This window comes from Lithobates pipiens, unplaced genomic scaffold, assembly GCF_037356315.1.
Source record: "Lithobates pipiens isolate NorthernLeopardFrog02 unplaced genomic scaffold, aLitPip1_a1.2 Scaffold_23, whole genome shotgun sequence".
Classification (NCBI taxonomy): Eukaryota; Metazoa; Chordata; class Amphibia; order Anura; family Ranidae; genus Lithobates; species Lithobates pipiens.
In genome coordinates this window covers 248,836,903-248,849,425 of record NW_027507785.1, presented here as the reverse complement: position 1 = coordinate 248,849,425, position 12,523 = coordinate 248,836,903, and the positions used below count along the sequence as shown (strand labels likewise).

The following is a 12,523-nucleotide window of genomic DNA, read 5'->3' as shown; positions in this document are numbered from 1 at the left end:
AAATAGCGGTTGTTGCAATATTTTATGTGACGCGGTATTTGCGCAGAGGTCTTTCAAACGCAAGTTAGCCCTTTTTTTTTCGGTCGACCTCTGGAGAGCACTGACATTAGCAGCGTGACATACAGCAATGACACCTGCACCGTGATAGAGTGATCTGACACCAGCACCGTGATAGAGAGCACTGACATCAGCAGCGTGACATAAAGCACTGACACCAGCACCGTGATATAAAGCACTGACACCAGCACCGTGATATAAAGCACTGACACCAGCACTGTGATATACAGCACTGACACCTGCACCGTAAGCAGCCCCAGGAGGAAGTCAGCATAGTACAGGGATGGTGGGAGCCCCTCATAATAAGCAGCCCCAGGAGGAAGTCAGCATATCACAGGGATGGTGAACTTTGCAAACCTACAGGTCATATTTGCAGCCACAAAATAATTACTAGCTGTGCACACATAGTCCCACCACATGGCCAATGACATAACACATGTATGAGGTGAATCTGGGATCGACAACTACAAGCATTCTTTTTTTATATGTGAAGTTCTGAAAATTCAGGAATCTTGAGACAATGGAGGCGAGGGAAGGTCAGGGTAGGCAAAGAAGAGGGTGCAGGAGATGATCACCAGCACCAGCACCGTGATATAGAGCACTGACACCTGCACCATGATAGAGTGATCTGACACCAGCACCGTGACATAACACATGTATGAGGTGGATCTGGGATCGACAACTACAAGTATTCTTTTTTTTATATGTGAAATTATGAAAATTCATGAATCTTGAGATAATGGATGCGAGGGAAGGTCAGGGTAGGCAAAGAAGAGGGTGCAGGAGATGATCACCAGCACCAGCACTGTGATATAGAGCACTGACATCTGCACCGTGATAGAGTGATCTGACACCAGCACCATGACATAACACATGTATGAGGTGAATCTGGGATCGACAACTACAAGCATTCTTTTTTTATATGTGAAATTCTGAAAATTCAGGAATCTTGAGACAATGGAGGCGAGGGAAGGTCAGGGTAGGCAAACCACAGGGTGCAGGAAAAGATCACCAGCACCAGCACCGTGATATAGAGCACTGACAACTGCACCGTGATAGAGTGATCTGACACCAGCACCGTGACATAACACATGTATGAGGTGAATCTGGGATCGACAACTACAAGCATTCTTTTTTTATATGTGAAATTTTGAAAATTCAGGAATCTTGAGATAATGGAGGCAATGGAAGGTCAGGGTAGGCAAAGAAGAGGGTGCAGGAGATGATCACCAGCACTGTGATATAGAGCACTGACACCTGCACCATGATAGAGTGATCTGACACCAGCACCGTGACATAACACATGTATGAAGTGAATCTGGGATCGACAACTACAAGCATTCTTTTTTTATATGTGAAATTCTGAAAATTCAGGAATCTTGAGATAATGGAGGCGAGGGAAGGTCAGGGTAGGCAAAGGTATCATGAGCGAGTCATCGACCATGTACGGTCACATCTGGTGCTCCCAGGACACCGGCACATGGCTCCGCAGTGTGGGCTTTTTTTAACGTGTCCGCTGCTGACAATAGCGTTGCCATCTGCAATCTTTGCAGTCAACGCATTAGTCGCGGTAAGCCCAACACTCACCTAGGGACGACCGCCTTAAGAAGGCACATGAGCAGCCATCACCGAGCCCAGTGGGAGCAACAGAACACACAAAGCCACACTCCAGGCTCTCACAGTCCAGCCTCGTCTTCTACTTCTCCTTCTTCTCTCTCCTCACAATTGTCCTCCACTCCACCTTCCATCACGCCAAGCTCACGTTTTTCTGCAAAAAGGCAGACTTCCGTGGGCCTAATGTTCGAGCGTAAAAAAAATGATGACGCCGGATAACCCTCTTGCCCAACGGTTGACGGCTGGCTTGTCAGAACTCATAGTCCGCCAACTACTGGCATATAAACTGGTGGACTCGGAGGCCTTTCGCAAAATTGTGGCCATTGGAACACCACAATGGAAGGTCCCAGGAAGGAAGTATTTCTCACCGAAGGGCATCCCAGAGCTATATGGCCATGTTCAACGGCAAGTGAATGTATCTTTGGCACACAGTGTCGGTGCCAAGATACATCTGACCACAGACACGTGGTCTAGCAAACACGGGCAGGGAAGGTATATCACTTTTACTGCCCACTGGGTAAACCTTATGACGGCCGTCAAGCATGTAACCCGTGGCACCCCTGTAGATTTGGTTTTACCGCCACGGATTGCATGCAGGCCTGGCCCTTCTTCTCCTCCTCCTCCTACTCCATCTTCCTCCCTCTCCTCCTCGGCTGACTCCTCCTTTTCTGCTGCTAGCGGCTCTTCTGCTACGCCGCCCAAGCTCCCCAGAACCTATTCGACATGCCAGGTGAGACGTTGCCATGCCGTGCTGCGTCTGTTGTGCCTGGAAGCCAAGAGCCACATCAGGCCCGGCACTCCTTTCAGCTTTGCGTTCACAGGCAGATCAGTGGCTAACACGGCTCAATTTGACAGTTGGTAAAGTGGTGTGTGACAACGGTGCCAATCTGCTTAGCGTATTGAAACAGGGCAAAATCACGCCCGTGCCATGCATGGCACACGTCTTAAACTTGGTCGTGCAGTGATTCATTGTCAATTACCCTGGGGTCCAGGACATCTTGCGGCAGGCAAGGAAAATCTCTGCCCATTTCAGAAGATCTTACACGGCCATGGCTCGCCTTGCTGACATTCAGCGGCGACACAATCTGCCTGTCAGACGTCTTATTTGCGATTGCCCGACGCGATGGAACTCAACCTTCTATATGCTTGATAGGCTGCTCCAGCAGAAACGTGCAGTTAACGTCTACCTGTATGAACTCTGCGGCAGAACAGGTTCTGGGGAGCTAGGGTTTTTTTCACCGCGCCAGTGGCTGCTATAGCGCGACACATGCAGACTTCTGCGCCCATTTGAGGAGATCACCAAACTGGTCAGTCGCAGCCATGGCGCCATCAGTGACATGGTACCTTATGCCTTCTTTATAGAGTGTGCATTGCGTCGTGTCATTGATCAAGCTGTGGAGGAGCAGGAGCGGGAAGATGAGGAAGTCGCAATGCTGGATGAATTCCCAGAGGGGGCTACTCTATCTGAGACAAGTGAACAACAGGAGTCTGAAGAGGAGTCAGAGGAGGATGGTGCCGGGGCGGATGAGGAGGAGCAAGAAGAGCATGCTTTAAACCTTTCTGGGATCCCTGTTGTGCGTGGATGGGGAGAGGAGAATGAAGAGGACGACATTATCCTGGATGATGAGCAGGAGCCACGCCACCACACCGCTTCCAGCTTAGTGCAAATGGGGGCCTTCATGCTCCAGTGTTTTAATAGGGACCCCCGTATAAAAAGCATGAGGGTCAAGGACCAGTACTGGGTGGCAACGTACTTAGACCCCCGGTACAAACACAAAATGGTGGAAATGTTACCGCCGTCACAGAGGGCTGGCAGAATGGAGCACTTCCAGGCCTTGCTTCGAGAAATGCTGCATTCTGCTTTTGCGTGCGCTGGCAGAGGAGCAATTACCTCTCCCAGAGAAGGAGTTGCGGGTACCAATCCAACAGCGCCTGCAAGAAGAGGCCGGCTTGAAGATGTGTTGGTGACTTCGGATATGAGGTCATTCTTTCAGCTGACCCATCGACAGGTGTCATCCGGATCCAGCATCAGGTAATGCCTAGACCGTCAGGTGTCCGACTACATCGGGTTAACGGCCGATGTGGACGCTCTGAGGAGTGATGAACCCCTGAACTACTGGGTGGGCAGGCTTGACCTCTGGCCAGACCTTGCCCAATTTGCAATCGAACTGTTGGCTTGCCCCTCATGCAGTGTCCTGTCCGAAAGGAGGTTCAGCACAGCAGGGGGGATCGTGACCGATAAGCGTATTCGCCTAGCTCACGACAGCGTTAACTACCTCACATTTCTAAAAATGAATGAGGCATGGATCTCGGAGGAATTCAACACATGTGACCAGTAGACCATGTATATGTCTATAAACAATTTTTTTAATCGAGCACACAGACCTTTCTTCATTTGGCTCACTTCCTTGTCCAAAAAAAGCACACCATACTATATGCCCGTACCCTCCTCTTTGAAGAGGTTGAGCGGTGTCATATTTCTCCTGGGGCTGCTTATTATGAGGGGCTCCCACCATCCCTGTGCTGTGCTGACTTTCTCCTGGGGCTGCTTATTATGAGGGGCTCCCACCATCCCTGTGCTGTGCTGACTTCCTCCTGGGCTGTACCTTTGCTGTGCATATTATGAGGGGCTCCCACCATCCCTGTGCTATGCTTATTATGAGGGGCTCCCACCATCCCTGTGCTGTGTTGACTTCCTCCTGGGGCTGCTTATTATGAGGGGCTCCCACCATCCCTGTGCTATGCTGACATCCTCCTGGGGCTGCTTATTATGAGGGGCTCCCACCATTCCTTGTGCTATGCTTATTATGAAGGGCTCCCACCATCCCTGTGCTGTGCTGACTTCCTCCTGGGGCTGCTTATTATGAGGGGCTCCCACCATCCCTGTGCTATGCTGACATCCTCCTGGGGCTGCTTATTATGAGGGGCTCCCACCATCCCTGTGCTGTGCTGACTTCCTCCTGAGGCTGTACCTCTGCTGTGCATATTATGAGGGGCTCCCACCATCCCTGTGCTATGCTCATTATGAGGGGCTCCCACCATCCCTGTGCTATGCTGACTTCCTCCTGGGGCTGCTTACGGTGCAGGTGTCAGTGCTGTATATCACGGTGCTGATGTCTGTACTCTCTATCACGGTGCTGGTGTTAGAGCTTTATGTCACGCTGCTGATGTCAGTGCTCTCTATCACGGTGCTGCTGTCAGTGCTGTATATCAAGGTGCTGGTGTTAGTGCTTTATGTCACGCTGCTGATGTCAGTGCTGTATATCACGGTGCTGCTGTCAGTGCTGTATATCACGGTGCTGGTATTAGTGCTTTATGTCAAGCTGCTGATGTCAGTGCTCTCTATCACGGTGCTGTTGTCAGATCACTCTATCATGGTGCAGGTGTCATTGCTGTATGTTACGCTGCTGGTGATCATCTCCTGCACCCTCTTCTTTGCCTACCCTGACCTTCCCTCTCCTCCATTGCCTTCATGCGCTCCACAGTCCTGAATTGTCACAACAATTTCCCATATTAAAAAAGAATGCTTGTAGTTGTCGATCCCAGATTCACCTCATACATGTGTTATGTCATTGGCCATGTGGTGGGACTATGTTTGCACAGCTATTAATTATTTTGTGGCTGCAAATTTGACCTGTAGGTTTGCAAAGTTCGCCTCCCATTGAAGTCAATGGGGCCCGCCGCGAATGTTTGCGGTCCGCGTTCGCGAAACGTCCCGTTGGAAGTTCGTCCATCACTACTCCTCTGTATTTATAATATAAAACTGCATGGAGGGCACTGGACAAAGCACTAGGGACAAAAGGGATGTGAAATCATTTCATACAGTGATGTAATCATTAAGATTACAGTGTACTGTATGTATTATGATTTTTCACATTTTTGAATTCGCCGCTTGGCTCTACCCCCATGCGCCGCTCGCAGGGAATGGAGCCCGGCACACAGAGGCATTGGGCGGAAGACACAGACACAGCGGGGGGGATATTGCAGGATCCTGGGGACAAGGTAAGTACACTGCACCAGGATCCTGCAATGCAATCCCGAGTGTGGCTCGGGGGTTACCGCTAATGGTGCGGAAATTTAACCCCGAGCCACACTCAGGGAAACCGCCAAGGAGGTTAATGAGAAGTTCACTTCAAATAAATAAATGCAATTTTTTTTTGCCTTTTGGAGCCTGGAAAACATGGCACCAGCGATCAGCAGATTGCTGATACCATGCAGGTCTCCTGCAGACTGTCAGTGTAAAGGCGCGTACACACGGGCGGACTGTCTGGCCAACTTAGTCCGTCAGACAATCCGACGGACAGTCCGTCCTACTTTCGAATGAACGGACTTGACCACACACGGATGCAAAACAGTCCGTCGAAAGTTTGCGCGATGACGTGTACAGCACGTACGACGGGACTAGAAATAGGAAGTCCAATACACAGCAATGCAACCTTTCGCCGTGTAAATCCTTTCTGAGCATGCGCCATACTTAGTCCGTCGAACTAGCCTACTCACGAGCGGATTGTCCGCTGAAACCAAAGTCTGACGGACAATATTACGGAAATTCCGAAATACTTAGTCCGCCAGACTGCACGCTGAAAAAGTCCGCTGAAGCCCACACACGAGCGGACTGTCCACTGAAATGTGTTTCGACGGACTAAGTTGGCCAGACAGTCCGCCCGTGTGTACCACAAAGGATGGCGATGCTTGTAGATCATTCACACACACAGAGTCCTGTGCTGTGAAGGAATAATGCAGCCGTGTGAGCAGAGCCCCGTGCGGCCGCACTGTTTTCAAAAAGTGACAGCTAGTATAGGGAACTTCTCCCCATGCTGCTGCCAGAGGGAGAGGAGGAAACGGTGAATGGCTGCAGTAGTAGGAACATGTTACATGTTTCACCTTAAAAATGGATGGAACATGTAACACGTTCCCAAAGGTGGATTTATCCTTTAAAGAATCTTAAAGACACAGCGCAACATACAGTGCCTTTGCGAAAGTATTCGGCCCCCTTGAACTTTTCAACCTTTTGCCACATTTCAGGCTTCAAACAAAGATATAAAATTTAAATTTTTTGTGAAGAATCACCAACAAGTGGGACACAATTGTGAAGTGGAACAAAATCTATTGGATTTTTGAAACTTTTTTAACTAATAAAAAAATGAAAAGTGGGGCGTGCAAAATTATTCGGCCCCCTTGCGTTAATACTTTATAGAGCCACCTTTTGCTGCGATTACAGCTGCAAGTCGCTTTTGGTATGTCTCTATCAGTTTTGCACATCGAGAGACTGAAATTCTTGCCCATTCTTCCTTGCAAAACAGCTCGAGCTCAGTGAGGTTGGATGGAGAGCGTTTGTGAACAGCAGTTTTCAGCTCTTTCCACAGATTCTCGATTGGATTCAGGTCTGGACTTTGACTTGGCCATTCTAACACCTGGATACGTTTATTTGTGAACCATTCCTTTGTAGATTTTGCTGTATGTTTGGGATCATTGTCTTGTTGGAAGATAAATCTCCGTCCCAGTTTCAGGTCTTTTGCAGACTCCAACAGGTTTTCATCCAGAATGGTCCTGTATTTGGCTGCATCCATCTTCCCCTCAATTTTAACCATCTTCCCTGTCCCTGCTGAAGAAAAGAAGGCCCAAACCATGATGCTGCCACCACCATGTTTGACAGTGGGGATGGTGTGTTGAGGGTGATGAGCTGTGTTGCTTTTATGCCAAACATATCGTTTTGCATTGTGGACAAAAAGTTCGATTTTGGTTTCATCTGACCAGAGCACCTTCTTCCACATGTTTGGTGTGTCTCCCAGGTGGCTTGTGGAGAACTTTAGACAAGACTTTTCATGGATATCTTTGAGAAATGACTTTCTTTTTGCCACTCTTCCATAAAGGCCAGATTTGTGCAGTGTACGACTGATTGTTGTCCTATGAACAGACTCTCCCACCTCAGCTGTAGTTCTCTACAGTTCATCCAGAGTGATCATGGGCCTCTTGGCTGCATCTCTGATCAGTCTTCTCCTTGTCTGAGCTGAAAGTTTAGAGGGACAGCCAGGTCTTGGTAGATTTGCAGTGGTCTGATACCCCTTCCATTTCAAAATGATCGCTTGAACAGTGCTCCTTGGGATGTTTAAAGCTTGGGAAATCTTTTTGTATCCAAATCCGGCTTTAAACTTCTCCACAACAGTATTACGGACCTGCCTGGTGTGTTCCTTGGTCTTCATGATGCTCTCTGCGCTTTCAACAGAACCCTGAGACTATCACAGAGCAGGTGCATTTATACAGAGACTTGATTACACACAGGTGGATTATATTTATCACCATCAGTCATTTAGGACAACATTGGATCATTCAGAGATCCTCGCTGAACTTCTGGAGTGAGTTTGCTGCACTGAAAGTAAGGGGGCCGAATAATTTTGCACGCACCACTTTTCAGTTTTTTATTTGCTAAAAAAGTTTAAAATATCCAATAGATTTCGTTCCACTTCACAATTGTGTCCCACTTGTTGGTGATTCTTCACAAAAAATTAAAATTTTATATCTTTATGTTTGAAGCCTGAAATGTGGCAAAAGGTTGAAAAGTTCAAGGAGGGCGAATACTTTCGCAAGCCACTGTATATATATATATTAGACATGTGCGATTAGTTTCGTACGAATCTCAAATTCTTACGAATTTCCAAAAATTCGTACGTTCGGGAGGATCCGAAATACGAATTGCCGTGCGTCCGAATTCTGTACGGAATACGAACTTTTGTTTACGAATTCCGGATTTCGGACGACGACTCGGTCATTATGTTTATTATGACTTGTAAAAGACTTTTGTGATAGAAGTCAATGTAAGTTGCCTGAAGACATCAGTGAAGCACTTTCCTCCTCTCTGGGCAGGCTGCCAAGAAAAGATCAAAGTGATACAATGTTTCTTCTTCAATGGGCTGAACTCTGTGTGTAGAAGTTCTCAGTTTACCCATTTAAAGACTAAATCTTTTCTTACACTTGTTGCTTACTAGTAAAAATCCAGTATTTTCTGCTAGAAAATCACTCAGAAGCCCCAAAAATTATATATATATTTTTAGCAGAGACCCTAGGGAATAAAATAGCGGTTGTTGCAATATTTTATGTGACGCGGTATTTGCGCAGAGGTCTTTCAAACGCAAGTAAGCCCTTTTTTTTTCGGTCGACCTCTAGAGAGCACTGACATTAGCAGCGTGACATACAGCAATGACACCTGCACCGTGATAGAGTGATCTGCTACCAGCACCATGATAGAGAGCACTGACATCAGCAGCGTGACATAAAGCACTGACACCAGCACCGTGATATAAAGCACTGACACCAGCACCGTGATATACAGCACTGACACCTGCACCGTAAGCAGCCTCAAGAGGAAGTCAGCATAGTACAGGGATGGTGGAAGCCCCTCATAATAAGCAGCCCCAGGAGGAAGTCAGCATATCACAGGGATGGTGAACTTTGCAAACCTACAGGTCATATTTGCAGCCACAAAATAATTACTAGCTGTGCACACATAGTCCCACCACATGGCCAATGACATAACACATGTATGAGGTGAATCTGGGATCGACAACTACAAGCATTCTTTTTTATATGTGAAGTTCTGAAAATTCAGGAATCTTGAGACAATGGAGGCGAGGGAAGGTCAGGGTAGGCAAAGAAGAGGGTGCAGGAGATGATCACCAGCACCAGCACCAGCACCGTGATATAGAGCACTGACACCTGCACCGTGATAGAGTGATCTGACACCAGCACCGTGACATAACACATGTATGAGGTGAATCTGGGATCGACAACTACAAGTATTCTTTTTTTTATATGTGAAATTATGAAAATTCAAGAATCTTGAGATAATGGATGCGAGGGAAGGTCAGGGTAGGCAAAGAAGAGGGTGCAGGAGATGATCACCAGCACCAGCACTGTGATATAGAGCACTGACATCTGCACCGTGATAGAGTGATCTGACACCAGCACCATGACATAACACATGTATGAGGTGAATCTGGGATCAACAACTACAAGCATTCTTTTTTTATATGTGAAATTCTGAAAATTCAGGAATCTTGAGATAATGGAGGAGAGGGAAGGTCAGGGTAGGCAAAGGTATCAGGAGCGAGTCATCGACCATGTACGGTCACATCTGGTGCTCCCAGGAAACCGGCACATGGCTCCGCAGTGTGGGCTTTTTTTAACGTGTCCACTGCTGACAATAGCGTTGCCATCTGCAATCTTTGCAGTCAACGCATTAGTCGCGGTAAGCCCAACACTCACCTAGGGACGACCGCCTTAAGAAGGCACATGAACAGCCATCACCGAGCCCAGTGGGAGCAACAGAACACACAAAGCCACACTCCAGGCTCTCACCGTCCAGCCTCGTCTTCTACTTCTGATGTCAGTGCTGTATGTCACGCTTCTGATGTCAGTGCTTTCTATCATGGTGCTGCTGTCAGTGCTGTATATCACGGTGCTGATGTCAGTGCTGTATGTCGCGCTTCTGATGTCAGTGCTCTCTATCACGGTGCTGCTGTCAGTGCTGTATATCACGGTGCTGATGTCAGTGCTGTATGTCATGCTTCTGATGTCAGTGCTCTCTATCACGGTGCTGCTGTCAGTGCTGTATATCACGGTGCTGGTGTGAGTGATTTATGTCATGCTGCTGATGTCAGTGCTCTCTATCACGGTGTTGCTGTCAATGCTGTATGTCACGGTGCTGGTGTTAATGCTTTATGTCACACTGCTGATGTCAGTGCTCTCTATCACGGTGCTGTTGTCAGATGACTCTATCACGGTGCAGGTGTCTTTGCTGTATGTCACGCTGCTGGTGATCATCTCCTGCACCCTCTTCTTTGCCTACCCTGACCTTCCCTCTCCTCCATTGCCTTCATGCGCTCCACAGTCCTGAATTGTCACAACAATTTCCCATATAAAAAAAAGAATGCTTGTAGTTGTCGATCCCAGATTCAACTCATACATGTGTTATGTCATTGGCCATGTGGTGGGACTATGTTTGCACAGCTATTAATTATTTTGTGGCTGCAAATTTGACATGTAGGTTTGCAAAGTCCGCCTCCCATTGAAGTCCATGGGGCCCGCCGCGAATGTTCCGGTTTGCAAACTATCGGCCGCGTTCGTGGTCCGCGTTCGCGAAATGTCCCGTCGGAAGTTCGTCCATCACTATTCACCAATAGATGGGGACTCTCATTCTGCCAGTTCATTTTTAGGATTCATACTTATTGACTACCATGAGGCTCCATAGATTTATTGTCATAGTGCATACACTAGCATTGCCCTACAGGGGACATGAATTTATGTAAGGGCCTACCCTTAAACATTGACTGGAATATGCATGGCACCTAGACAATTACACTTTTAGTCTTTCCTTTGGTGCACATACTCTACAACCTTTCCTCCGTTGAATAGTCCTTTCCTCGCAGAATGTAGACACTGCATGCAAAACATAAAATATTTCCGTTCTGTTCTGTACTTACACATATTCAGCTGCCTCACAAAACTTGCCATGTTATTGTGCTTGAAGTACTTGGGTAGAACTTCCTTTGCAAACCTGCCTTGGTCAAAAACATGGAAACTGGTGCCATTCTGCAAGAGAGAATTTGGAATATATTTAATGGTGCCGGGAACAAAATAATCTGAAACTGAAAAGAATAAAAGAGTAGTACCGTATATACTCGAGTATAAGCCGAGATTTTCAGCCTCTTTTTTGAGGCTGAAAGTGCCCCCCTCGGCTTATACTCGAGTCATCGCTGTCTGCCCGCTCGATCAGCGTGTCGAGCAGACAGACAGCGGCCATTCTGATTCAAAAGCCGCGCCTCCGGCTCCCCCTTCGCCTGTGATAGGCGGAACACTGAATTTCCCAGCAGCCTGTGTTCCGCCTATCACGGACTTCGTATCATCCTCGTACTACGGACGAGGATGATACGATGTACGTGATAGGCGGAACACAGGCTGCTGGGAAATTCAGTGTTCCGCCTATCACAGGCGAAGGCGGCGGCGCAGCTTTTGAATTTTACAATGGCCGCCGACGAACGAAGAGGGCACGGGACGGAGGCAAGGCACAGGACGGCACGGCACGGGACGGGACGGGACGGGACCGGAGGCAAGGCATGGCGGCGAGGCACGGCGGCGAGGCACGGCGGCGAGGCACGGAGGCAAGGAGGCTCGGCACGGGACGGAGGCTCGGGACAAAGGCTCAGGACACAGGTAGGCTGGACACACACACACACACACACACACACACACACACACACACACACACACACACACACACACACACACACACACACACGGATGGAGACACACACACACAGGGATGGATGGACGGACACACAGGGATGGACGGACACACAGGGATGGACGGACACACACACAGGGATGGACAGGCATGTCTTACCCTCGGCTTATACACGAGTCAATAAGTTTGCCAGTTTTTTTGGGGGTAAATTGGGGGCCTCGGCTTATATTCGGGTCGGCCTATACTCGAGTATATACGGTATTCCCTACTAGAAAGGAGGTAGGCCGGCAATACAATAGAACATTTGAACCCAGGGGCAAGGGCATTGCACAGCAAACTGTGAACATATTTATTGATGAATAAGTATTAATTCCACGCTAAGGGTCTATAATCTGAAATCTGGCTGCTGCCTTACCTCAACTTCCCCACCTGTAGGTGGAGTCTATAAAGGTAAGTCTAAAAGAGAGGTATGTGTGGTGCTGCCCAATACTAGTGTCTATTTTATTAAATAAATAAATTCATCTGCATGGTGCCTTTAACTTTAGTGCTAATAAAACTATGTGTTCACTCGTGCTCCCCCCTCCAGGTCTGTGCTCACCACCAGATGGTTAA

At 48.0% G+C, this 12,523-nt stretch overlaps 1 long non-coding RNA gene across 1 annotated transcript in view; it reads right to left on the bottom strand.

The window, feature by feature from the left end:
• The window catches only part of LOC143927032 (uncharacterized), a 97,337-nt gene that overhangs the window by 48,471 nt on the left and 36,343 nt on the right, over nt 1–12,523 (bottom strand). The window contains exon 2 of the long non-coding RNA XR_013262216.1: nt 11,151–11,259. This is a non-coding gene — a long non-coding RNA (uncharacterized LOC143927032). The remainder of the gene's footprint in view (nt 1–11,150; nt 11,260–12,523) is intronic.